The following is a 26,407-nucleotide window of genomic DNA, read 5'->3' on the forward strand; positions in this document are numbered from 1 at the left end:
GGTAAACATACTGCAATAAAGGCTCCTCTGAATAACGTTCTTACTAAAGGATACGAGATAGGGTACAGCACTGCTACCCATGAGAGTAGTTGTTGTCCAGATATTCCTTGTATGAAGAGAAAGCCTTGTTTGCTCTTTTTTGTTTAATTTGCTCTTAAAACTGGATTCAAATTTGAAAAGGGCAAGACTCACGTTTTGAGAAAATTGTAAATTTGATCATTTATTTTATTTTATGCTTATTTGAGAAACCTGATGAGTATCACTGATGTGTCACCTAGGAATGTCTCTATCTGAACAATGGAAGGCGTCTTTACACTCACCTGTTTGCTTCTATTTATTACTTTGTGCGCAGAAGTCCTCACAAAGGTTTTGCTTGAGTTTCCTCCCAAAGTGGGTGGCCACGTCTTGACAGACGGTCACCTTATGAACAGTCAGCTGTTTGCAGTGCACCTCACTTTCACATCTTTCACGTAGTCTGTCTCTGCAGTGACACCATCAGCTAGAAAGATTTTTCTCATTAATTCCACACTGAGCTCCAGAATTCTATAATTGTGTTTAGTTAGCGAAGTCTATTTTCTTGAATCCTTTTAAGCACTACTCTCTAACAATAAAGATGCAGTCTCTACATCATGGCATAAATCAGCATGTACTTAATGAAGGTGTGAGGTGGACAGGTTCTTCGTGATGGTCGATTAGAAATCTGCTTCTGATCATACTCCAAAACTCAGAGTTGGGTATTGCCGCAGGCCCAAATGTGTGAAGAAAGAAGTAATGCATGGCAAATGTTCAGGGAGCTGTAGCTGATGGTATCCTGCTTTGAGGTCAAGCTTGGAAAACCAGCATGCTAGTCAACTAAGATGTTGTTAATTAAGGGTGTTTTGCGACCATTGTTCTCAATTGCCAATCAGAGCTGTCAATCCTCTCTCTTATGCTACCTTTGCTTGGTGTGATATAATTCTGTAATAATCTGACTCCCAAGCCTATTGAGTGGCACATGTGTAAAAGTGGACAAGCTTCAAATCATGACTATAAAATCAGGAGGTTTCAATTGAGAAGGTTTTATTGTAGTAGAGGAGCTCCTAAATAACCGTTCTGACTCCAGACCCTTTCACATTCTATTTGCCATTTTATAATGGCATATACACAACATTTCATAAAAAAATCTGTTATTTTTAACATATCCTGTACAATGTGAAAGTAAGGGGTAAGGTGAAACTATTTTTTTTAACATATACTGTATAATGTGAAATTACAAAATACTATGAAGACATAGCAATAGCTAAAATGATAAAACAATCTAATTCACACTACATAATCTCACAAGTTCTCTGGACTTCGCACCACCTTGTCCAATTTCCTGCATGCAACTAACTCTCTGTCATCTTTTCCCACTACAGGTTTCTCACCAGAAGAACCAACCTTCTTCTTTTTGTACACAACTAGTAGGTTCCACTTACGGCGATCCTCTGTTTTGAAAGCACTTGTAAAGATTTTTATGACTCTCAAAGGTTTTGAGAATTTTCCACTTCTCTACATAAATGCAGGCTTTTTTTCGCCAAATCTTAATGACCCACTCTTACTTTTGTTTCTTTTACAGACTCCCTTCTATCAAAATTCTAATTTCTGTCTTGTATTTTCATATGCTCTTTCATGCCTCCAATCATCCTGAGCAGTACTGTTGCACAACTTGAATGCATACTCATTCACCCACATAGGTTCCATAAATGTATTGGGATATCTACCCTGGAATAACTCAAATGGAGTTTTTCTAGCGATAGCATGTAGTGTAATCCTGTACATTTCAAATCTCTTGATCTTTCCAGTTTAAAGCACTGCCCTTAACCTACGATATTGTTTTTCAAAACGTGATTAAATCTTTTAACCACCCCATTAATTTCAGAATGATAGAGGGCACATTTTGGGGGTCATTAGGACCCTGGCGGCCGGCGGTATGTTGGCGGTAACACCGCCAACAGGCTGGCGGTGTACCGCCAGCAATTATCACCGTGGCGGAATTGCCACGGCCATACCGCCGGCCCCTCCACTTTCCCGCCAGGATTCCGCCTGGCGGTCATAATCCCCAGGGCAGCGGTGCCAGCTGCCTGGGGATTATGAGTCCCCGACCGCCGGCCCATCCATGGCGGTACACACCGCCATGGAAAGGCCGTCGGTAAGGGGACTTGGGGTGCCCCTGGGGGCCCCTGCACTGCCCATGCACTTGGCATGGGCAGTGCAGGGGCCCCCAGGCATAGCCCCGTTGCGCATTTCACTGTCCGAATTTCGGGCAGTGAAATGTGCGACGGGTGCTACTGCACCCGCTGCACATCAGCATTGCCGCCGGCTCTATTACGAGCCGGCTGCAATGTTGATGTGACATTTCAGCTGGGCCAGCGGACGGTAACACTGTTACCGTCCGCTGGCCCAGTGGAAATGTCATAATAGGGAGACAGAAATACCGCCGGCAATGGCGGTATTCTGTCGCCCGCGGCCTCCCGCCGAGGTCGTAATGACCCCTTTTGTGTTTTATGTCACGTTCTACCAGGAATATTTCCATTTCTTTGGAGGCAAGTTGTATACCATTGTCTTTATGCAACATCTCAAGTTAAATAACATTATCACATGTCTGGCTTTAATGCCTCTCACAAACCATATCTCCGTCCATTTTGAGTATATGTCCATCACTACTACAACATAAGATTCTGGACCTTCTCCATCAACTGGCCCCAAAATGTCTAGTGCAATTTCCTTCTAGAGGCCTGTTGTACGATCGAAAATTAACAATAGCTTTACCTTGTGCTTCATGGCTTTTTCACTCACTGCAGACTGCATAAATTCTTGTATCGTCCTCCCTACTTGAAGATCCATTCCTGGCCACGTAATCTTCCTTTCATCTTAGACATGCCCTGATAACACCTATGGGCAAGGTTCTTCAATCCCTCTCTAAGTTTGCTCGGAGGGAACAATCTTGTGCATCTGAACAGTAGACCATTGTTCACAGACAATTCATCATTCACCCAACAAAAACTCTTACAATGATCACTATCTTGTTTTTGAGACTTTGAACGTGTAAAAATTAGATCCATCACCTCACACAACACCTTATCTGCCCCCCAATGCCTCACACCATCTCTCCTCTGAGATGATCTCATCTCCCACCTCACAGACAAATTCCCCCTCATCTCCACATTCTATGCCTTATTCTTGATTATTTACTTATTTGGGCACCAATATGGACAGTGCATCAGCTCTCTTGTTCTCTAACCCTGGAATGTAATTTACCTCAAAATCATACCCTGGTAAAGTTACTACCCACTTACCAATCCTGCTTGACACTTCATCTATACCTTTTCCAATCTTTCGAGCTTTCTTAGAGCCCAGTACACAGCCAATGTTTCCCTTTCTATGATTCAGTATCTTGCTTCTGCTCTTTTCAAACCACAAGATGTACATGATTGTACTTTCTGCATCTTGACTACATTGTTGAAGTATAGCTCCCAAACCCCTCACGCTAGCATCTGTTATCAAAACGGACTTCTTCGTTGGATCAAAATCCTTCAATTTATGTGCCTGACTCAATTTGCCCTTTAATTCCCAAAACTCAATTTCACATGCAGAATTCCAAACAACATCAACTCCCTTCTTAAGCAAATTCTTTAGGTTCCCACTCAGTTCAGCAAAGTTCAGAATACATTTATTATAATACTCCACTATGTCCAGAAACCGCATCAATTCTTCCTTAGATGAAGGTGAATCCATATTCCTTATTGCACTGACCAATTCCTGTTTGGGAGCAATACTATCATTAGTGATAGTATAACCTAAATAATCTATAGATGCAGTCCTGATCTTATACTTTTTCTGCTTGATCATGAAGTTAAAATCATGCAGTCTTTCCAACACATACCTCAACCTAGCATAATGCTCATTAACATGCTTACCAAAAACAAGAATATTGTCTTGATAAATTCATATACCTTTTGCACCTTCCAGCACTTTCTCCATGGCTGTCTGAAAGAGTGATGCTGCAGAGACTAGTCCAAACGGGAGTCTAGCATATCTATATGTACCGAAACGCATTATGAATGCAGTTAAATCTTTAGAAATGTCCTCAAGGCTAACCTCTTCAATCATTCCATCAGTTCTCAATTTTTCTAGTTCAGTACACATACATTTTTTGATCACTATGGGCACAGTTTTTACCTTACTGCAGATGGATTTGTCTCCTGCAATCAAACGTATCTTGTTACTGTAATGTTTCATACATCCTAGACCATCCCAGAAAATCTGAGGAAATTCCATCGCCTTCTCTTCTAAGAACACATTGGTTGGCTGTGTTGCCATCCTTATTTCACTCTGTGATTTTCCTTCAATAGATTAGGAGGAATCACTATTAGGGTCTAAAATCAAACCTAAATCTCTTTGGTGAAACCTACTTATTATGCTATCACCTTTTTGGTAAACATACACCTTCCCAGATACCAATACTTGTTTATACTCTACTAGGCCAATGAAGTAACCACGCAGTTTATTAGGTTCTCCACCATACACATATGGTTTGATATCAGGTTTGAACAGTGTTATTTTTTTCATTAGTTTTTCTTCAAAAAGAATTGTTGGAGGCAATTGTAATCTTTGCTCCAGAATCAAAAAGAACTTTTGTTCTTTCACCTTCAACCAACATGAAATCAACAGGGTCAGGTCTCCCATTACTTGCAATCTGTAACACAATTTGCCCATACTCAAAGTCAACATTGTTGTCACCATCACTCACACCCACCTCACTGACTCTCTGTTTGAGTTTTCTTGCCTTACAAACATTTGTAAAATGACCCTCCTTTTTGCAACACATACACATAGCCTTATGGGCAGGATAAGTCTTCATTAACAAAGCACCCAATTCTATCACACCTGTAACACTTTCTGACAAATTCATTTCTTTTGTCTGTCTGACGGTCATTTCTCCTATCGTTTCTTAAATTTGGCTTTGACCAAGTGTACACTTTGCTCTTCGACACCTTCACTTTGTATTACTTACACACATTTAGTCAAGCGCTTAATCGTTTTAGCTACTAATAACACCTCATCCAATGTGGAGTCAACTTTTTTTCAGAGCTCTACAAGTATCTTTTCAATGCTGCTCCAAACATGAACTGATCACAAATTCTTCCCTCCAGTAAAGAAGCAAATTTACATAAAGAGGTTAACCTAAGATCTGTTACATATTTTTTTCCAGATTCCCCTTATTTTCCCAAAATGGTACCTTTCCAAAATTGTGCTTACTTTTGGTAAATATTGACTTCCTAATTTTCTTATGCATGTTTCGTATATGCTAATTTTTCTATGCATGTTTCATATCTGCATTTAAGTCCAACACATCGTTATCTGAAATATCTGGGAGACGGTTTAAGACCTCTTGACCTTCAGAACCTAGATAATGTAGTAGGAGAGCTGAGCTGCTTTTCTTTCTTCTCTAAGAGATGTGCCACCCACTCTTGCATATCTTTTGAAAACTTTTGTCTATGTTTCCCACTTTATAGGGGGTACCCCAGGACTTGTTAGAAAAATGATGATGCTGGTGTACTTTGCGTTAATGCTGGACTTCAATACCCAGATCCCCATAATCTTACAATTACAAATCTAATGATATATTCACCCAACCAAGAAACACATACACATGTAGGCTCAATTATCACCAACACTCGATTACATGTCTGTGAACTTTTCCTATAAGCGAAATAGTATTAAAATCACAGAAAAACAAAATAAGCTGTTTCATTATCAATACCCCAACAACAAACACAACAAAAAAAAGGTTAATACTGTATATAATGTTGTCCACTCCATGCCGTCAATGTGCAGATTCAATTTTTCTAAATTACTCCGCTTCAGATGTTCTCTTATATGTAAGAAATGTCATGCACTGGAGAAACTATAGAGGGAAGGAACTTGGTACGGTCTTTCCTCTAATTTGTGATGCACAACCCTAGTCTTTCCTCTGCTATGAGATACACAACCTAGAAGTTAACTTCTGCGCATGATCAAAGGAACATCCACAGAATCACAAGGACTATGGCAGCATTCACAGGGTCCTGCAAGGTAACTGCCTGCTTGTTATTGTCTTCGTAGCATGCCCCACTCCCATTTCTGCTTACTGCACTGATACTTTGCCGTGTGCCTGCCACGTTACTCTGTATTCAGGCTGCCGTGCAATGATGTCCAATACTCTGTCTTCAGTTTGCCACTCCAATACCCTACCGAATAACTGTTGAGTTCTCCTGCTTCAAAGCTGCCACACAATGATGAATTGTCACGGCCTGCCACAATTTTCTGCCTTATGCCCAAGGCCTGTAACCCTCACCATGGTGTGGTTTCTTGCCTTAGGCTGCCCTTAACCCTTTCTGTGGAGTTCTTAAATTCAAAATATAGTCAAGAGCATACCCAAGTTTTTAACATGTAAATGTTGCATTTATCACAATACAAGAGTTCTGCACAGATAAACAGATTGATCGTGAAATCAAGTCCTTAATAAAATATTACGGTGTTGGGACCTCCCTTGATCATCCTCGTCGCCAGAGTAAAAAAGTGGATCCGCTTACAATTATGGCCATAGTAACAGGAGGTTTCAATTGAGAAGGCTTTATGGAAGGAGAGGAGAACTTATCCAACCCCTCTAACTGACTCCAGCTTCCCCTCAGCCCATCACATTCTATTCTTTGTTCTATAACGACCTCACTACATTTAAGAGCTATCTAACACATAAGCATACAGGATATTACACAGTTGTTACCACAGCATGGCTATTAACTGTGCCATAGTTCAGAAACATCAGAAAAGTTTAAAGTACCTCTATGCCAGGAAGGTGACAGGAGAGTAGGGTAAGTTGAGGGAGATGTTGAGGAAGAGAGTTGGAGGAGGATGAAGGAAAAGTGAGTGGAAGCTAGAGGATTGAAAGTACAAATAATGGGAGAAAGAGAATTGTGTGTGGAACACAGCGAGTTGTGGGTGGGCAAAGAAAGGGGACAAGAGAAGTCAAAGTTTCGAGAGCAGCTAGAAGAGAAGGATATGTGGGCAGTTAAGAAAAAGGGGGATATAGAATAGAAAGGAGCCAGAGGTCAGAGATGGATCCATGTAAGCGTACATGGAACTATAAATAGTATTTATTAACTTACTACCCATGATGAGGCCTTAAAGTGCTTTGCAGCAAGTAGAACACTACCCCTTAACCCAAGATAAGAAGTTATTAGTTAGTAAATTAGTAATATTGCTTTTCTTTTTTTGCATTAGTTGTGTTATGTTTGTGCTCTTTTTTGTGTGTTTAGTAGATTTTAGAGTATGAATACAATGATCGGAACGGATTTGAAATGGGAAGTAGTAAGTTGTTTTTATAAGTAGTGGTTATGTGTGCCTGTTAGTTGGATGACATGGCTAAAAAGGAGGGGGAAATTTGAGAAGGAAGTTTGGGAGTATGTGGTCAGAAAGGTTTGTTATGAGTCAGAGGGAGGAAGGATGGCACAAAGACTGAAAGGAAGATTTCATTTATAGCAAAAAAGACATTGCCTTACACTTACTATATATGTACATGGCACTTGATTGGTTTTATTGGCTGGAGAAAAACCCACTATATAAATACCCATGTGTGCATAGAAGCAGCAATATTGATATGGTCAGATGTCCACAGTTATCTATTATAGCCTTAGAACCCGCCGTAGCGGGCTCTACCGGCCATTAAAGGCCCGCTCCCCGCGTTAAATGCCCGAGCCGAAGGGAGAGGGACTTTAATAGCCGGTAGAGCCCACTACGGCGGGTTTTAAGGCTATTAGAACATTCTGCCACTCAGGGCAGAATGTTCTATTAAAAAAAAAAATGTTCACGGAGCCAGAGGGGATTAAAATCCCCTCGGGCTCCGTGAGGCTTTGTTCACAGCTGCTGCTGTGAACAAAGCGAACATTGGAATGTTGGCGCTGCGGGCTTTTACCAGCCAGTAAAAGCCCGCAGCACTCCATTGTTTTCAATGGAGCCCCCAGCATTCCAATGTTCTAATAGTGAAGTATGCACACATTTTTTCCTGACATTTCTTAAAGGTTTGGTAGCAGGTATAATCTCCTCTATATATGCACCTATATGTACATAGGTACATGGAAGCAGCAATTGTGGCACTGTCTTATATACACAAGTATCTTGCTGTGTAATGCACACTCCCCTTATACAAATGTATCTGCTTATAACAGGAAGCATAGTTCAGTGTACAATGATACATGTATAACGACTACTTTATCTCAATGCGATGTGAAGCATAGTTTGTCCGAAAATACTTTTGTGGTACACTGTTGTGTTGTGAGGATAGTTGTTGTTAGATATTGGGTCTCTAGTTGGCAGATGTATGCATCCTGTCCAAATAGGAACCACAATCTTAGTCCGGGTAAGTCAAATACACATTCTAAATAAACTGAGCTCACCCTCTGGCAGCTTGGCACAGAGCAGTCAGGCTTAACTTAGGAGGCAATGTGTAAAGTATTTGTGCAACACTTAAGTACAGTAACAGTGAAAGACACCACAAAAAGGACTACACACCAATTTAGAAAACTATAGATCATTTATCTGTGCAATATGAGAACCAAACAATCCATTAGGCAGTAGCCGAGATACAGGAGTTCAAAGTATGGCGATAATTACACTTTCAGGAGCTCCTGTGCGCTTGTTAATCGGGTGTTTTATGATCCTGCTATGGACTTGGTGCAGATTTAAAAAAGAACAGCATGGTATGCAAGTAGTGCTTTGTAGCAGGTTGCTATGAGTTCGATTGCAGAGTTGTGCGGAAAGTTGAACACAACTGGCAGGGGCCACTCAGGCCCGTTCTAATGCAAAAGGATGTTCGTATGAGGCAGAGGGGTCAGGGCGAGTCTCCCGTGTCACTGACCTCCAAGGGCCAAGCTCCCCAGGCACCAATGTCCTCAGTCCAGCCACATGGTTTTTGGCTGAGAGCGGCTGGGGCAGTGATTACGTTGATACGGACTCTGCATTACCCTGGCAACGCGCCGGGACAGGGGTGAAGCAAAGTCGCTCACAGCTCCAAGGTGGGTGCTTCTCTCCCTGAATATACAGGTCCTCGCAGCACAATAGCTGGTGTTGGGGGAATACAGGCCTGATAACTCGATGTACTGATTTCCACAGGGTGAAGCACCAGCCTCCTGCAGATGAAGCACTGGTTTTCAGATGACGCACAGAACTCAAACCGTCAAATGAGGCAGGCGGAACCTGGTAAGTTTATAAGTGCTGGACTCGGAGTCTCACTGCAACATTGGTACAGGGAAATCATTGATGGCCCCGAGACCCCCAGCAACAGCTGGCAAGCCAACAAGCCCTTGGATTTACTTTAGAATTAAGAGGGTGTAGAGTAGGCTCAGTCTTCACTACAAGAGGCAGCAGGGCAACACTGCAGAACAGTTGTAAGTGGCAGTCCCTCCTGGTAGCACAGCAAACAGCAGGAAGCAGGCCAATACAGCAAAGCATATACGAAAGTGGCAGTCCCTCCGTCCTGGCAGCTTTTCGCCTATTCTTGGCAGCGACTACATAACTTTCTAAAAGTGGCATTTTCATACCTGCACTTAAAAAACAACTTTACTAAAATATGTTTTTAATTGGGAGTCCAGAGACACCGACTCCAATAGTCTATCTGCTCCCAATGGGAAATTACTCTAAAAGGGTATTCAAGACAATCCTCACATTACTCTACGGAAGAGATGAACGAGTTACTTACCTTCGGTAACGACTTTTCTGGTGGATACATTAGCTACCTGTGGATTCCTCACCTCATGAATACTCCCATGGCGCCAGCATTCTACGGAAATCTTCTTACTAGTCTCTGCACGTCGACGAGGACGTCACTGTCTCGCACGCGACGCCGTCTGACGTCATACAGGCAATAAGAGGTCCTCGACGACGTGCGGACGTCAGTACCAATCATTTTTTACGTGCATGAGAACAACCAGGTAATGCAATGAAAGAACAAAGCAACATCCATTATATTGTAAAAATACACCACATTGTATGAATAACTGTAAATCTTTTTATGTACATATATATATATATATATATAAAACTCTCTCTTTTAAAATATATACACACACCAAGTATATACATAAAGATATATACACATATACCTATATATATATAAATATATTATATATATACATCTATTGCACCCTCAAAGACCAAGAGGAGCACACTCAAGGATTACTTGGCAAGACCATAAAGGCAACGGGGAGGCGGGTGGGACCGTGAGGAATCCACAGGTAGCTAATGTATTCACCAGAAAAGTCGTTACCGAAGGTAAGTAACTCGTTCTTCTGATGGATACAACTACCTGTGGATTCCTCACCTCATGAATAGAGTCCCAAAGCAGTACCACGCCCGGCGGTGGGTGCCTAAATGGTCAAACCAAGAAATCCTGCAGCACTGACCGTGCAAAATGGCCGTCCCTTCTAACCTCAGAATCTAAACAGTAATGTTTTGCAAAAGTGTGAAGGGACGACCAAGTTGCGGCCTTGCAGATGTCGACCACAGGAACACCTCTGGCTAAGGCCGAAGTGGCCGACTTAGCTCTGGTGGAATGAGCTCTAATGCCCTCAGGAGGATCCTTCTTTGCCAAAGAGTAACATATTTTAATGCAAAGAACAACCCACCTGGATAGTGTTCTCTTGTGGACTGCCTTTCCTCTCCTCTTGCCCACGTATCCAATAAACAGCTGATCCTCCAGCCTGAAATCCTTTGTTCTATCGATAAAGAAGCTCAACGCTCTCTTTGGGTCCAGACGGTGCAGTCTTTCTTCCTCTTTGGAAGGATGAGGCGGAGGATAGAACGTGGACAAAGTAATTGCCTGAGCCAAATGGAAGGGTGAAACAACCTTCGGGAGGAAAGCAGCCTTGGTCCTCAACACCACCTTATCCCCATAAAAAGTTGTATAAGGGGGTTTTACTGATAAGGCCTGCAACTCACTCACTCTCCTTGCTGATGTTATAGCTATCAGGAAGACTGTTTTTAAAACCAAATACCTCAAGGGGCAAGAATGCATAGGTTCAAAAGGGGACCCCATAAGGAAAGTCAGGACTAAGGACAAATCCCATTGCGGCATAACGAATGGCTTTGGAGGATATTGATTTAGAAGACCTTTTAAGAATCTGATAACAATAGGGGATTTAAATAAAGATGGTTGGTCTGGAAGACATATGAAGGCTGACAAGGCCGATAAATAACCTTTAATGGTAGCCACTGCACAACCTTTCTGCGCCAGAGATAGAGCAAAAGACAAAACGTCCGATAGATGAGCATGTAAAGGATCAATCTGCCTCTCTCCACACCACGCAACAAATTTAGACCACCTATTAGCGTAGATAGATTTAGTGGAGTGTCGCCTGGCCGCTAATATAACATCCACTACCTCAGGCGGGAGAGAGAAGGAACTCAGGTTGCCCCGTTCAATCTCCAGGCATGTAGGTGCAGACTCTGGAGGTTGGGGTGTAGAACCTGCCCCTGCGACTGTGAGAGGAGGTCTGCCCTGAAAGGGAGACGGAGCGGCGGGCACGTTGAGAGTTGGAGAAGGTCGGAGTACCACACCCTCCTTGGCCAATCCGGAGCTATTAAGATTACTAGAGCCCGGTCTTGGCGAATCTTCCTCAATACTCGAGGAATCAAGGGTATGGGAGGAAACGCGTAAAGCAACTGGCCGCACCAGGTCATTTGAAACGCGTCCCCCAACGCTTCCTGCATCGGATACTGAAGGCTGCAGAACAACGGACAATGCGCGTTCTCTCGAGTGGCGAACAGATCTACCCGAGGAAACCCCCACTTCTGGAAGATTAAACGGACTTGATCTGGATGGAGACGCCACTCGTGGTCTGCCGAGAAGTGGCGACTGAGACTGTCCGCACGCACGTTCAAGACTCCGGCCAGATGGTTTGCTATCAAGCAAATCCGATGGTCCTTTGCCCAGGACCATAGTCGAAGAGCTTCTCTGCAGAGAAGGTACGACCCCACTCCTCCCTGCTTGTTTATGTACCACATCGTGGTAGTATTGTCCGTTAGGACCTGTACCGACTGACCACGAAGGGAAGGGAGGAAGGCCTTGAGAGCCAGACGTACAGCCCGTAACTCTAACAGATTGATGTGAAAAATCTGTTCCTCTGGAGACCAAAGACCTTTGATCTCCAGATCCCCCAGATGAGCTCCCCACCCTAGAGTGGAAGCATCCGTTATAACTGTGGCCACTGGTGGCGACTGCTGGAACGGCTTTCCTTGTGAAAGATTGTTGCTTGCAATCCACCACTTCAAATCCACAGCAGCATCTCTGGAGATCTTGACAGTACCCTCTAGATCCCCTCTGTGTTGAGACCACTGCCTTCGGAGGCACCACTGAAGAGCCCTCATGTGCCAGCGAGCATGCGTGACCAACAGAATGCAGGAGGCAAAAAGACCGAGCAGACGAAGGACCTCGAGGACTGGAACTACCGCTCCATTTCGAAACATTGGAACCAAATCCTGAATATCTTGAATCCGCTGAGGCGGAGGAAAGGCCCGACCCAATGTTGTATCCAGTACTGCCCCTATGAACAGGAGGCGCTGAGAGGGCTCCAGGTGAGATTTGGGCTCGTTCACCGAAAAGCCTAGGTCGAACAACAACTGGGTTGTTGACTGCAGATGACGCAACACAAGCTCCGGGGACTTGGCTTTGATCAACCAATCGTCCAAGTAAGGGAATACTGCTATCCCCTTCCTTCTGAGCTCTGCCGCAACCACCGACATCACCTTCGTGAAGACTCGAGGTGCTGAAGTAAGACCAAACGGAAGGACCGCAAACTGGTAGTGTTGCGATCCCACCACAAACCGGAGATACTTCCTGTGTGACTTGAGTATCAGGATATGAAAGTAAGCATCCTGCAAGTCGACAGACACCATCCAGTCTTCCATGTTCAACGCCAAAAGCACCTGTGCTAGGGTCAGCATCTTGAACTTTTCCTGCTTGAGGAACCAATTCAAGATCCTCAGGTCCAGAATTGGTCTCAAACGACCATCCTTCTTGGGAATCAGGAAATACCTTGAGTAAACTCCTTGACCCCTTTCCTGCTCCGGGACCAACTCCACCGCGCCCTTTAAAAGGAGGACTTCTACCTCCTGTTCTAGCAACAGGAGGTGTTCTTGTGAACAATACGAAGGGCGGGGCGGGATGAGGGGCGGAAACTCCCGAAAGGGAAGGGTGTAGCCTTTTCCCACAACACTGAGAACCCAAGTGTCCGACGTAACAGTCTCCCATTTGGTGAGAAAATGCTGTAATCTTCCCCCTACAGGAGAGGAGTGAGTGGGAAATGGTGGAAGCCTAAGGCTGCTTCCCCTGCTGCACCCCGCCAAAGGATGAGGAAGAGGCAGAGTGCTGCTGAGAGGCTCCCCTGGTGCGGACCCTACCCCTCCCCCTAAAAGATCTATAGGGGTGGGAAGAGGCAGGTTGCTGATATCTTCCCCGAAAGGAAGAGGAGGAAGAGCCACGCCCAAATCCACGAAACCTCCTGAAGAATCTGGAAGAGGCCGTGGAAGAAGGAGCTTGGAGTCCCAACGACTTAGCCGTGGCCCTGCTCTCCTTAAAACGTTCCAAGGCCGAATCAGCCTTAGCCCCAAACAGTTTGTCCCCATCAAACGGGAGATCCAACAATGTGGACTGTACATCTGCCGAAAAGCCCGAGTTACGGAGCCAGGCCTGTCTCCTTTCCACCACAGTTGTGCCCATTGCTCTGGCTACCGAGTCGGTGGTATCCAGTCCCGTCTGGATAATTTGGGTCGCAGCAGCCTGGGCATCAGAGACAAGATCCAAAAGACCCTGGGGAAGCTCTGTAAACAAAGAGGAGATGTCATCCATCAGAGCATGAATATACCTCCCCAGGATACAGGTCGCATTAGTGGCTTTTAACGCCAGACTGCAGGACGAAAAAATCTTCTTCGACTGCGCCTCTAGCTTTTTTGAGTCTCTGTCCCCAGGCACCGTCGGGAAAGAACCAGGCGCTGACTTGGACGAACAGGAGGCCTGCACTACCAAGCTCTCCGGCGTAGGGTGCCTAGATAGGAAACCAGGATCAGTTGGAGCCGTCCGATACCTCCTGGCCACGGCTCTGTGAACTGCTGGGGAAGATGCCGGCCTCTTCCACACCTCTAAAACCGGATCCAGCAGAGCGTCATTAAAAGGTAACAGAGGCTCCGCCGCGGCTGAGGCCGGATGCAACACCTCCGTCAAAAGGTTTTGTTTTGCCTCCACCACCGGCAAAGGCAGGTCCAAAAAACTAGCTGCCTTCCGTACCACTGTATGAAAGGAAGCAGCTTCCTCAGTATATTCCCCCGGGGACGAAAGGTCCCACTCAGGGGAAGTGTCCAGCCCACTGGCCGACTCCAGTCCACGCAGCCCATCACCCGAGTCCTCTAGCTCTCCTTCCTCTAGGGCTCGTTGGTACTCCTGCTCTTCTAGTACCCGGAGAGCACGCCTCCTTGAATGCAGTCGTTGCTCAATCCGCGGAGTCGACAATGCCTCCGCCGAAGTCGGAGATCGGCGCCGATCTTCCGAAGCCACCGACGCCGCATCCGGCGCCACGGGTAACTTCGGCGCCGACTGAAGAGCAGCTGAAACAGATGGACCCACCGGAGTCACAGGCCGAAATCTCGACGTCGACGGGATGGAAATCCCTGGGGCCAATCCCTCCGAAGCCACCGGAGCGGCCACCGGCGCAGACACTGGCGCCGAGCCCACGTTCCCAAACGGGAGAAAGGGCATAAAGGGTGCCGGCCGAAGAGGCGCAGGATCACCCAAAGAAAAGGCCAAAGGCCCAGCCGGAGCACCCCCTGGAGCCATCTGTTGGAAGATGGCATACATCGCATTCAAGAATGCGGAACTATCGGCTCCAGGGGTGGGAAAAGCCGGATACTGGGGTGCCTGTCTCGGAGGCGACCCTGACGCCGGCCTCGGCGTCTGCGCCGGAGAAAACACTTGAGGCTCCAATACCTCAATCACCGACGCCTGTCCAGGCGAAGTTGGTGACGCCGGAGAGGGCAACGGCGTCGAAGGATGCGGCGTCACCGTGGGGCTGACCTCCCATGTCTTTCGGCGCCGATCCGGAGACCTGGAACGAGCCTCTCTTGAATGACGCCGAGATTCTCTACGGCGCCGGGAGTCTCGATGACGCCGATGTTTTGGAGAAGACTTCTTGTGATGCTTCTCCTTTGACTTGGCCATAAACAGCTTCGCCTCACGTTCTTTAAGGGCCTTCGGATTCATGTGCTGACATGAATCACAAGTCGAGACGTCGTGGTCGGAGCTCAAACACCAAAGGCAATCGGAATGAGGATCCGTCACCGACATCTTGCCTCCACACTCACGACAAGGCTTAAATCCAGACTTTCTCTGCGACATTATTTCCACAGAGAAAGAGTACGCAGCAAGATATACACTGTAACCGCAAGAGTAACAGTTGCTCCCTCGAAGATAACCGTTTCGAATGCACGGAAAAAAGGGAACTGACGTCCGCACGTCGTCGAGGACCTCTTATTGCCTGTATGACGTCAGACGGCGTCGCGTGCGAGACAGTGACGTCCTCGTCGACGTGCAGAGACTAGTAAGAAGATTTCCGTAGAATGCTGGCGCCATGGGAGTATTCATGAGGTGAGGAATCCACAGGTAGTTGTATCCATCAGAAAGGCCCTGCAGTAATGAAAATGTAGTAGTTGTTCACTACCTGGACATGTTCAACTTAAAAATACATGTCCAACTTTGTAAATACAATGTACCCTGCTCTTGGGGCTACCTAGCGCCTACCTTAGGAGTGACTTGATTGTAATATTAAAATGGTTTGGGCCTGGCAAGTGGGTGCACTTGCCAAGTCGATATGGCAGATTAAATCTACACACACACACACACGCTCTGCAGTGGCAGGCCTGAGACATGTTTAAGGGCTACTGTAGTAGGTGGCACAATCAGTGCTACAAGCCCACTAGTAGCATTTAACTTATAGGCACTGGGTATCTATAGGGCACTTTACTCGGGTCTTACAAGTAAATAAATATGCCAATTGTAGATAAGCCAATATCAACATGTTTTAGAGTAGAGAGCACCTGCACTTTAGCACTGTGTAGCAGTGGTAAAATGTGAAGAATCCTAAAAGCCAGCAAAAATGAGTCCGAAAAACAGGAGATCAGGGGGGGAAAAAGTTAGGAGAAACCACGTCAAGGATGCCAAGTCTAACAGCTGTCAAGTGGGGAAGAGCCAGCTCTTGACTAATCTTCTCAAGTTAAGATGGTTGTCCATAGATCTTATGTGTGTGGGTAGTGAATTCCATAGTTTGGCAACTTGAATATAGAATGATGTTCTACTCATGTTTTTTTTCTTCTATGTAGGAATATTGAGCCAGGGAGCTATTCTTGAGTGTAGGTTCCGTTGGTATATGAATTTGTTGTTTTTTTTTTTCCCCTGCTGAATAGTGGTCCTTTGCCATCTATTGCTTTGTGTGTGATACAAAACAGCTTGAAGGTAGATCTTCTGGACACGGCAACCAGTGTAGGGCCCTCAAGGCAGGGGACATGTGTGCTTCTGGCTCTACATGTATGAGAAATCTACCAGCAGCATTTTGAATTATCTGTAATCTTATCATTGTTGGCAAAGGTGAGTCACGATATAGACCAGTGGTGTGATAGTTTAGAAAATATAAGCTAGATGGTCACTTGAACCTTGTGAGGGAATCTTAGGTGCAGGAATATGTGTAGCAGTGTTTGCTTTGTGAGAAAACTTGAAAAAGGCCTCACTAGCAATACATTACAGAAGTGTAAGTGAAGGAAGTAAGACTCAACACAACAGCTACAATATCAAGACATAAATGCCCAGGTACTTGAGGAAGGATATCAGAGTGGGTTCCGTTCTCAAGTCTGCCGGGATAGAGCCCCACACAAGACAGGCAGTTCCTCAGAAGGATGGTTACTCAATGTGGGTGATCTTGAAGGAAGTAAGTTCAAGGAGAAGGTTATTTTTGCTCCTTGAAACCTCTGGGACCACATGTTTCTTTAGGTTGAAGAGGTAGGGCAAAGAGTCGAAATGGACAGCCTTGCAGGCTACACAACCCAACTTGAGCTTTATTTTAACTGTAATGGGAAGCCACTGTATCTTGGTGAGGATTAGGGAGATGTAACTGAACTTCTTGGTAGAAGACACAAGTCAAGGTGCAGCGTGCAGAACAGTTTTCTGGGGCATGAGAGCAAATTTCAGAATTATCTCTAGAATAGCACTGCCACAAATCCAGTCTTGAGAGAATGAGTGAGTTGCTTTTTTTTTTGTTAGAAGCAGAAGAGACAAGATCAGTTTGATATTCTTTAGGGTGTGCAGGTAGAGGGTAGAAAATTGGAAAAGACTGTTGATTAGCGTGGTGGGATCACCAACAGGGTTGCATCTAGAGTAAGCTTAAGCAAAACAGTGGAAGAAAGAGTAGGGGAAAAGCTGAGGATAATAATATGGTTTACCATATCAGTAAATGGTTGATTTCCGATGGTTGGTCCCCATGTGTACTGGCACAATACATAAAAAACAAGCGACTAGAATGTGGCATACTATCATTATCTGTGGTTGTGTTTAATGTTTCAAGCATTACAATCATCGCTCTTTTATTTTTCTTGTGGGCCAAAAACACAGGTTCAGCATCCAGCGTCCACAGCATCCTATTATGATGGGTCCACAAAAAACAGTGCTGACTGCACATCTGCTAATAAGCATTAGTGTGAGTTTTGCTCTTTAGCGCACTGGGAGCAATGTGCTAATAGTACATCTTATTCCATATTTCATGGAAGGAAACACCTGGGTTAGACACAATTTGTAGCCCAACTTATAATCAGGCTCATACTTGTTAACAATCAACAAATTAGTGGGGGCGTAGCCAAGCCGCCAACCATGATGGCTGCATGGGTCTGAAGTTCCTTATCCGACAGCCCTAAATGGTCAGAACAGCTTCCATTCCAACAGCATCTTATACACCGGTGCATGCTTCAAACTGGCTTGTGACCTCCTGGGGCCAAATCGCTCCCTGGGGAGTTGCAGGGAGGCTGAAATTCTGGAAAAGGCACAAGGAAGGTCTGAAGGCCTGAAGCAGTCACCCGAGGCCCCACGGTGTCATGGGCGAGCCTGGGGACAGGGCTGCAGAATTCCACTATCTAATGGCTCAACTGTGTGACCGCCGAGCACTTATGTGGTGCGATGGATCCCAAGCAGCAGGGTTCAAGTTTGGACTGTCGGCGGCCTGGTCATGGATGATGGCGACTGGAGGTGGGAGAAAACGCCCCCCTGGGCCTAAGCCACAGAGTGGAGCTACTGCGTGCCTCTTGTCGGCACCTGGGCCTGTGACTGCGGTCCCCGGGATGCTACGGGGATGACACGCTGCCTGGCACGATCTGCAGTTGAGCCCGTGACCTGCATTACCTGCTGCCATGACCAATGTGAGGTGGGCTCCCCACCTAGCTGGGCAGGAGCAGTGAGGGGGTGGCAAGGATGATGCCTTGCCTTGGGCCACCCGCCTGTGCTGCCGGCGGCCCGCACTGTCCCTTCTGCTGCATCACTCAGTCTTTTGCCCTTGCTGTTTTATAGACCCCTGCTGTGGCTCCCCACCTGGCCTGAAATATCGTCAGTGAAGCTGTGAGCCCCCTTGCCTGCAGGCCCTAACTACAAGCCCATCCCTACACTGGCTCCCGTGTCTCCTATCATCATCCGGGGGCCATTCTCACCTCATCCCTACCCCACTGAACAGGGCAGTATAGAAGTCCAGGATAGAAAGGCAGATGTAGGCAACCTCATACATCTTGTTGCCGCCCCCCTCCTTTTCTATTTACCAACAGTCTTCTGCAGAAATGCCTCATCACATGTGTGCCTCCTGTGGCGATCCAGCCCCACATTGAATAACTGGACAGGCCTTGCAGCACCATGCGCCTCTGATCTGACTCTCATGGCACGTGTGACTCGGGTTCCTAGTTACTCAGTCCCTCCATTCTGCACCACATCAGCTCCCCACTGCCCTTTGGCCTTGCCATATCCCTCCAGTGCTCCACAGCATATAGGGACTTGTTCCTTTCTATAGCTACATGGGCCACAAGGATCCCCGTCAGAGGAAACTCAATTTTGATCAGCCCTGAGGCAACAACAATCCCTATCGGACATAGAGGAGAGGAGAACCTGCTTACAGCCTCCCAGTCAACGATGGTGGACGGTACTGCTGCAATCGTGGCCGAGCTGCGTGCTGGCTTCAAGTCCATAGATGCCCACTTTGACAACCTTAGCGGTCAGCTGGTCTGCCGGGAGGGCGCAGAGACCACCACACTGTCTGCCTCGACAGGGGCGATCACTAAAAGACTGGAGCAAGTGGAACGTCTCCTTAAACTGGCAGTAGCCAAGAATGAGGATCATGAAGTGCTCCTATCGCAATAACATCCGAATAGCAGGAGTGGCTGAACCTATCATCAAGGGATGACCAGAAATTTTCATTGAAAACCTACTCATTGACCTCTTAGACAGGCAAGTGTTCACTGATACATTCACAGTTGAACGTGCTCATAGGTCCCTCGGCCCAAGGCCCTCTCTGGGTGCCCCACTGAGACTGATAGTAGCCCATCTTCTGCACTACCGGGACAGGGACACGAGCCTGCAACTTGCCCTTGAGCAAGGGCACCTCCAACATCAGGGCTTCACCCTTGTACGGCAGGAGGAACGACAGAAATTCTCAGATGTAAAGAACTTGCTATGGAAACAGGGCCACAGGTATGCCATGCTCTACTCGGCTCGCCTATGAGTGGAAATCAACTGACAATACTGGATCTTCACAACACCTGCAGACCCTTATGTTTTGTAAGCAACAAGATGGGGATAGCGCTACCCCACGACATGACACCCCTGGATTCTCTCCCAGCACTTCTGCAGCAGATGCTGCTCATGACCCCACTGATTGCCCATGACCCCTCAAGTTTTTATTATGCGCATGGAACACTAATGGTGCCTTCTTAACTGTTTTTTTTCCTAAGCCCAGATATTTGTAAGATGCTGACATCTAGAGAGTTGATTGCCTGTTGCTCTGACACTCACTATTATGCTTTCATGCGCTACAGCTGGGCTCGGGCTCTGGGGACTTGCAACCACACTGAGGTGTATACTGTGATGTTTAACACTGTATTGGTTGAATTCATATTTGGGATTCACCAGAAGTCTCCTACGAAGGAGGGATTGGGGGGGGGGGGGGGGGGGAGATGGGTTGGATTGTTTCATGTTTTTTCTGAAAATGTTTTTTTTTTTAATGTTGTTGCACTCCCCTCGCCATACTGCATCACACATCAACAACACATGCTTTCCTCCTATTACATGGGGCCCCATCAGAAAACCACCAGAGCCCTAGATGTCACTAGTCTAACTTGGAATATATGTGGCCTCAACAAACCCAGAAAGGGCAAGCAGGTATGTTTACTTTGTCCTTGGGACAAGTAGGCCCAACCCTCTGCAGCACAAACCCTTTGGCTGCCTGTTTACAGAGAGTGGAACTCTCTGCAGTTGAGGTAATGTGTTTCCAAAAGATAATGCTGTTCGAACTTGTATTTATGGTTCATTATTTGAAATCCTTCATTATTAGGGTGAGTGCTGTAAATAAATGTTTTAAGGTCACACTTCACTACTGACGTTGGTTCCAGTACAAAAAAAAAAACGTGTATACACATGTTTGAAAAGTTTAGGCTATGAGGCTAAGTATAATGCTCCCAGAATGCTCTCTGATTAGATGCAAATGAAGTGTCATTTAGTAAAATGTGTTGGTGCATGCTAGTATTTCCCAAAAATATTTCTAATGGAAAATCAGTGTAATCATTTTCAACACGATTATGGGAAGCATGAAAATAAACAAACACTGACAAAGCCAACTGATCTGACATATTTGTATAAGTCTTTTAGTTTCATCAATGCGTGTCTTGTTTTGACATGGCTTTTGTAACACTTTATTGTTGTGGGAGCTATCAGGCCCTCAACACTGCAACAAACACTGGCAAAAAAAAAAAAAAAAAAACATTTTTGAACTCTAAAAGCACACGTTGCCACCAGTGGCATAACAAAGGCCCTGCAGCTGCCCTCCTGGGGGCCCCTTCAGCACAGCACCTGGCCTGAGTGAGTCTGGAGAGGGGTCTCTTCCATGTTCTTTTCAAAGGGGCACCCTCCAGTTTCGTTACGTCACTGATTGCCACTGTAGTTCTGACACTGAACAAAACTACTTTGTGTGCCAATATGCTCCTTGTGGAAGAGCAGAATGCGATCGCTCACAGTAAAGCCAGCCGAAAGAGAGAGAAATAGAAGTTTAATAAAAACAAAATGTTTTGTTAACACCAGACCTAATTAGGGACCAAGACCCACATGTAGGTAGCTTTTTGCATGTGGCAAACAGCGACTTTCGCTGTTTGTGGCGTGCAAAAAGCACATTGCGATGCACAAACCCAGTTTTGCGATTCAGTAACCTGGTTACCAAATCGCAAAACAGGTTTGCGACTCGCAATTAGAAAGGGGTGTTCCCTTCCTAATTGCGACTCACAGTGCAATGTAGGATTGTTTTGTGACCGCGAACGCGGGCGCAAACCAATCGCAGTTTGCACCCATTTCAAATGGGTGCTAACACTTTCGCTAAAGGGAAGGGGTCCCCATAGGACCCCTTCCCCATTGTGAATGTCACTGTAAAAAAATTTCAGAGCAGGCAGTGGTCCTGCGGAACACTGCCTGCTCTGAAAAAATGAAACGGAAACGTTTCATTTTTCGTTTTTGTAATGCATCTCGTTTTCCTTTAAGGAAAACGGACTGCATTACAAAAAAAACAAAAAAACTGCTTTATTAAAAAGCAGTCACAGACATGGTGGTCTGCTGTCTCCAGCAGGCCACCATCCCTGTGAGGGCCGCAAATTGCGACCCACCTCATGATTAGTCATGAGGTGGGCATTTGCGAAGCCCTTGCGAATCACAGATGGTGTCAGGGACACCATCCTACATTCGGATTTGCGACTCGCAAATTGCGAGTCTCTCGGACTCGCAATTTGCGGGTCGCAAATCTGAACCTACTGACATTTGGCCCCAAATTCTTAAAGAAAGTCACAAAAGTGCACCCATGGTATATGTCGTACCCCTATAAAATATTTGTGAACTGTATTTTAGCATGGGTAAATACGATGTGTAGATTTGCTCATGTGAAAATCTATTGAGCATTTGCAAGTTCATTTTCCCTCCAGCCACTTTCTTCCCAACCCTGGAAGAAGTTCTAATTCTGCCATTGGCAGGAGTAAATGTCCAACCTTTCTTATTATGGGAAAATATTAGAGAGAAGCTGGTGAAAATCTTTAAAACATGCAGGTTAGTAGGTTTGCAGACTCGAAGGCATTCCAGCCCTGGAACTATTGCTTACTGCTTCCTCCAGCCCCAGTATGCAGATCTGCAGAAAGGTGGAAATATAAGGAAATTGCTACAGTAGGGATTGAAACTGCAAGTATTCAAGCCCTACTAAGGTAGTAGCCCTGGCATAATCAGAGACGCTATTATCAGAGCTCTTACATAATGAGATTGCTGCCATAATTTGTCGCCACACTACATGGCACCAAAGGGACAAGTAGATCTTTTTACAGGACAAGTAGATTTGAGAAGCAACCTGTCCCCTGGACAAGTAGATATTTTAATAAATTCCACACCCCTGCAGAGACAACTGTACCTTTGGCTCCACTTGCATTTTACAGTTCTTATTCCCGGGGAGCCTGCACTTTGTACTTCTGTATACTCATTATAGCTGCATCACAGATGCAGAGGGCCAATATGTTATATTGACCGGAAAACTGGTCAGCAGGCTATTCCTGTTAATCAATGTTTCCACACCTAATACAGACTCTCCTAAATTCTTCCAAGACCTATCAGTTGCAATGGGCATGACAGAGGTAGACTTTATTCTACTAGGCAGTGATCTTAACTTAGCATATAACTCTGCTACACAGGGTCACACATGATTGGCAAACCTTGTGCCCTTTACGCTCTAAGGGACATTATGGATACCTACCATTTAACAGATGCATGGAGTGAGAGTTATGCCCAAGACAAAGACTACACATTCTACTCAGCCCCCTACAATGCCTGGGCTCGCATACGCTACTGGTTTATCTCAAAGGGTGCGCTTCTATGGTTAACCGATGACACACTTCCCACACACACTCTCTGATCATGCACCCTCTTACTACTGAAGGTTCCCGACACTGGCGGATTACACATCCAGTGGCATTTCCCCAAAAACACTCTCCTAGACAAGGTCTTTCGAGCTGAAATATGTGATGCCATTTACAAATACCACACACTAAAAACTGTGTCCATTTCCACTTGCGCAACTCTATGGGAAGCCTTTAAGGCTTACATAGGAGGGATATGCAGTACCAAAGAAGCTGGTATCCTCAGATCTATCCGTAGCGACCTAGACCGCCTAGAGCATGAGCTTCTTGCTCTTAATCGGGAATCAATGGGACAGGGTAAAGAAGCATCTCTTGGCAGAACACTGGAGCTGCTGGACGAGTTTTGCATCACTAGCAGACTGTGAGGTGGACTACCTCGGAAAATACACTCAGGCCAGGAGGTTTGGCGAAGGGGATAGGGCAGGCCTCACTTTAGGGTGGCTGCACAGTCCCAACCCACATAGCTCCGAAGTCACGTTAAATCCACAAAGATGCAGGTGAGTGGTTACAGACGCAGAGGGAGTCACCATAGAATTTCTCACATACTACAAGCTCTTATACACTTCACGCCCAACAGAAGACCCTACTGCTATCAAGACTTATTTGGCTGAGGTCGCAATTATGTTGCTTTCAGTCGGCAGGCAACAATTTATTTCTGTCCCCATAATTAAGGACGCGATAGTCCAAGTGATCGACACACTGGATGACTCTAAGGCCCCAGGCTCGAACTGCCTCACAGACAATTTCTACAAGGCCTGCAAACATATTCTAGCCTGCGCCTTCTGAATGTATATGCAGAGCCCCTTGATCTCAGCATGCCACCACCCACTGTGAGAGAGGTGGTGATCACCCTACTACTTAAACCCAACAAAAAACCCCAATCATACATACCCACTGTCCTCACTGAACCTTGACAATAACATTTTGAGCAAGGTTATCAACACACACTCGTCTCTAACAATGGAGGAAATCATCTCCCCTGTTCAAACAGGCTTTGTACCACATCATTCTACCACATTTCACCTCTGCATTATATTTGCGGTACTAAATCATATTCCTCCAAACCTCCCGCAGTAACTGCCCTCCTTGATGCCAAAAAGGTGTTTGATTTATTTGAATGGCCATTCCTCTGAGCAACATTGGCTAAACTGGGAATTCCCTGTGGATTCCTAATCTTCATAATGCTCCCCAGAAGCCTAAATCCACATGAATGGCCTCTTACAGATCCGTTCTTCATATCAAGGAGAATGAGTCAAGGATGCCCCCTATGTTCCTTTCTTTTTATTATTGCAGTAGACCCCTTAGTCCGCCAACGTCAGGCTCATCACTTACAGCGCAGTCTGCTAATCCATGGAGGCCAGCGGCTGGTCTCTATCTATGAAGATGAGATCCTTTCATTCGTCAGAAACCCCGCTGTCCATCTGGCACCCTGGTTTGTGAAGTTATCTGCTTTGGCACCCTATCGGGGCTTTCCATTATCTGGAATAAGTCAGAACTATTCCCCCTCAAAGATGCCACGACACCTTGCATCCTGAAGTACCCCCTTCACCTGGTGTGAGGATCTCAATTAAAGAAACCTGGGAATCATCTTACATAGAAAAAGAGAGATGTAATCTGCCTAATTTATGGTCCGGCAGTTGAGAAACTTGCCACACAAGTCGAGAGGTGGACTAAATTACTGTCGTCCACAGTTGGACACTTTCATTATCAAAATTTTAGTCCTCCCACATTTTTATACCTATTTCAGAACATTCCAATTCCTCTCACTAATACTTTTTTGCTACCCACAGAGGCCTCCTTATTCGAGTGTATGGGTAGGTCGTCGCCCTTGCATTTGTTGGGAGACCCTCACGTTATTGTATGAGAACAGTGGTCTTGAAGGACCTGATCGCCAGTTATATTACTTGATGGTACAATGTTACTTCTCATATTACTGGTACCATCCCTTACCTGAAAAATGAGGGGGACCATGCTGGATTCATATCCCCTTTCCTCCATATTAATGTTGAGGATTACCCACAACCCTGAATATATTCCGAGCCTTAGTACCACTAGCTGGGCATGGATGAAATTGAAGAGATAATCTGGGACAAGGGGAGCTCTATTCTCCCACCATACTGCTTAAAAACAACCCCAGGCTACCTCTGACTCAGGAACGTCTTGTTCGGCTACCTCCGACTCAGGAACGTCTTGTTCAAAACACACTCGAAACATCACCTAAATACCATGGGCGACTTGTTCCCCGAGGGCTAGGTTATCACACACTGCTCTAACGAATACTGGAGCTCCCGCAAACGTAGATCATTTCATCCTCTGCAGACTTCATGCCACACTGTGAGTTCGTTTACCGACTTATCCACGCCCGCCTCCCGACTTCTCTCCCCTGACACTAATGATTGGGTCGACAGACAGCTCCAGATTAATATCTTACCTTTATCAATCTGCCTGACCATGCACCCGCCATGTGCATAGGGGGTACGCGTGACCTGGGAACGTGAATTGGGTAAAACCATATCAGACAAAATCTGGTGCTTCTGCTGCACCCAAACAAAATATGTTTCGCTCAACTACAGACATAAACTGTTGCATTTTTAATTTTTACATTGTACATACACGACCCCAAGCCTTTTGTCAAGAATTAACCCCTTGTGCTCTCACCACTGCCCCAAGTGTGACTCTGCTCATGCCGACTTTGCTCATTTCACATGGAATTGTCCTGCTATTCAACTGTATTGGCCTCAAGTCCTGACGACTCTGTCCAAGATGGTGGATCATACTATTGTACCCGATTCCCTAATGGAACTGTTGGAATATGTCAAGCCTCTCCATTCAGGGATCTGGCCAGGGGTGTGGAATTCCTATAGCCCGATGTGGGGTCAAGGACAAGTTTTGATGTTTATTTTGTAGGCCCAACCTCCTGCAGAACAAACCCTTTGGCTGCCAGATTACAGTACCTCATTATACAGAAGGGAGGAGAATTTTCTGCAGTTGAGGTAATATTTGTGCCCGTATGTTTATGCTGTTTGTGCTTGTATTTATTGTTCATTAACATGAAGCCTTTATTATGAGAGAGAGCACTCTAAATACCCGCTGTAAGCTCGGACTGCACTACTGCCAGTGGTTCCAGTAAAAC

The 26,407-nt window shown here is 45.7% G+C and overlaps 1 protein-coding gene across 4 annotated transcripts in view; it reads right to left on the minus strand.

Moving 5' to 3' along the window:
• Positions 1-26,407, minus strand: part of LOC138298780 (zinc finger protein 211-like) — a 199,726-nt gene that overhangs the window by 169,871 nt on the left and 3,448 nt on the right. The gene's annotated exons all lie outside the window — the stretch shown is intronic.

This window comes from Pleurodeles waltl, chromosome 1_2 (assembly GCF_031143425.1).
Source record: "Pleurodeles waltl isolate 20211129_DDA chromosome 1_2, aPleWal1.hap1.20221129, whole genome shotgun sequence".
NCBI classification, from domain to species: domain Eukaryota; kingdom Metazoa; phylum Chordata; class Amphibia; order Caudata; family Salamandridae; genus Pleurodeles; species Pleurodeles waltl.